This window comes from Triticum aestivum, chromosome 1A (assembly GCF_018294505.1).
Source record: "Triticum aestivum cultivar Chinese Spring chromosome 1A, IWGSC CS RefSeq v2.1, whole genome shotgun sequence".
NCBI classification, from domain to species: domain Eukaryota; kingdom Viridiplantae; phylum Streptophyta; class Magnoliopsida; order Poales; family Poaceae; genus Triticum; species Triticum aestivum.
Window position 1 is genome coordinate 4,897,174 of NC_057794.1, and position 2,472 is coordinate 4,899,645.

The window sequence follows — 2,472 nt, forward strand, 5'->3', positions numbered from 1 at the left end:
GAATCACTTTTAAAAAGGAAAGCAATAATGAAAAGAAACCTAACCATGGTAGCTATAAAAGAGCCTGCAATATGTAGGCTCCATACCATAATCCATCCTTCACACAACTAGAGCACAATCATCAAATCCAAGTAAGTAATAGCTGACACAAATTCACCATGAAGACCTTACTCATCCTCACAATCTTTGCGGCGGCTCTAACCATCGCCACCGCCAATATACAGGTCGACCCTAGTGGCCAAGTACAATGGCCACAACAACAACCATTCTCCCAGCCCCAACCATTCTCCCAGCAACCACAACAAGCGTTTCCCCAACCCCAACAAACATCCCCCCTTCAACCACAATAAGTATTTCCCCAACCACAACAACCACAACAACAATTTCCCCAGCCCCAGCAACCACAACAACCATTTCCCTAGCCCCAACAACCCCAACTACCATTTCCCCAACAACCCCAACAACCATTCCCCCAGCCTCATCAACCCCAACAACCATTTCCCCAGTCACAACAAACCACAACAACCTTTTCCCCAGCCCCAACAACAATTCCCGCAGCCCCAACAAAAGCAACAATCATTCCCTCAGCAACAACAACCGTTGATTCAGCCATATCTACAACAACAGATGAACCCCTGCAAGAATTACCTCTTGCAGCAATGCAACCCCGTGTCATTAGTGTCGTCCCTCGTGTCAATGATCTTGCCACGAAGTGACTGCCAGGTGATGCAGCAACAATGTTGCCAACAACTAGCACAGATTCCTCGGCAGCTCCAGTGCACAGCCATCCATAGCGTGGTGCATGCCATCATCATGCAGCAAGAACAACAAGGCATACAGATCCTGCGACCACTGTTTCAGCTTGTCCAGGACAGGGCATCATCCAACCTCAACAACCAGCTCAATATGAGGTGATCAGGTCATTGGTATTGAGAACCCTTCCAAACATGTGCAACATGTATGTCCGACCTAACTGCTCCACCATCAACGCACCATTTGCCAGCATAGTTGCCGGCATTGGTGGCCAATGAAAAATGCTAATAGGTAGATGGATCATCGTTGCTTAGCTGATGCACCAATGGTTGTAACGATGACAAATAAAATGGCATGCACCATCATGTGTGACCCCGACCGGTGCTAGTTCAAGCTTGGGAATAAAAGATAAACAAAGTTCTTGTTTGCTAGCATTGCTTGTCACTATTTCATTCACTTTTTAATTATTTCGATGTTCGTCCCTAATCGCAATCCTAGCCATACACATCAATAGCTAGCTGCTTGTGCTGGCAGGTTACTATTTAATCTATCGATTAATGGTCGACCTATTAATGCAGTTAACAGGTCGATTGACATATTAGTTACTGCTCCCAGGCTGACCGAGTAGCTATCAGTTTCCGAGTTCCTGGATATCGCACACAATAATAATTCAACGTATTTCAATGTCTAGAAGTAAATGTGCCATTTTAGCACCAAAACAAGCGCTTGAATAGAAACACTCCATCACTCTAAATGTTAATATGGCTAATTTTGCACTGGTGCAATTTTGAGTTTGGTGGCATCAAAGCATTTTTCAAAAGAAATTCTTTAGGGGACTCCAAAGAGGTGAAAATCAAACTAAAGTTGCCACATGGTAAAAGATAAACCATGTTATGAGCAAGAGCAAATATTGAGTCACAATAGCAAGCGCCAAACATGCAATTAGACTCTTGATATGGTTTCAGAGATGGAAACAATTTACAGATGACAAACAAAGCTTAAGTATAATTAGTTCTAACTAGCACAGTGGCCCGCTCGATGCGCGGGCTAGAAATTTATATTATTTTGCGCATGAAAAATCTCATTTGAAACCCAGAAATCTCGCATGAGTTATAATATTTTGACGGAAAAAATCGGTTGTAAAAAATCTATAATGTCATTAGTCATATGAATACCGATTATAAATATTGACAATATCATTTAGTTGTTGAGAACAAACATTCTCATATTATATTTCTCTAATTAAAAAATAAATTTCATTTTTTTGTGCAGACTAATAATCTTGTTCAATTCATTTGAACTGTTTTCGAAAGAGGAACATCCATAAAATGTGCTTGTGAATATTTAGTCAACTATGTGGAGAAGTTATATTAATTGTCACTGAAGACTTGGGGAATTTGATGAATCAAGTATCTACCTGAGTTGCAGGTGCACTGAGTTCATAGTTGGCAGCCCTGCACCGGGAGGCACAACCATGGTCTTGTCCTACGTGGTTTCCTGACTGTGGCATAGACATATAGAGACCATGCGTTTTATGACTGTATAAAAGAAATAGAGACTCCAATCGAAAGAAAGTCATCTGCTAGCTATTATAGGGGTAGGTACGACCGGAACTAGCTCGATCAGCCGGTCGTGTGCATGCTGCAAGTCATCTTGTCCGACGAGGCTGATGTGCATGCATCAAATATTTGTTTACCTGAAAATTACTATATGCATGAC

The 2,472-nt window shown here is 41.9% G+C and overlaps 1 pseudogene; it reads left to right on the forward strand.

Moving 5' to 3' along the window:
- The first annotated feature begins 207 nt into the window (after positions 1 to 207).
- On the forward strand, positions 208 to 1,187 carry LOC123071449 (gamma-gliadin-like; annotated as a pseudogene).
- Positions 1,188 to 2,472: the final 1,285 nt, after the last annotated feature.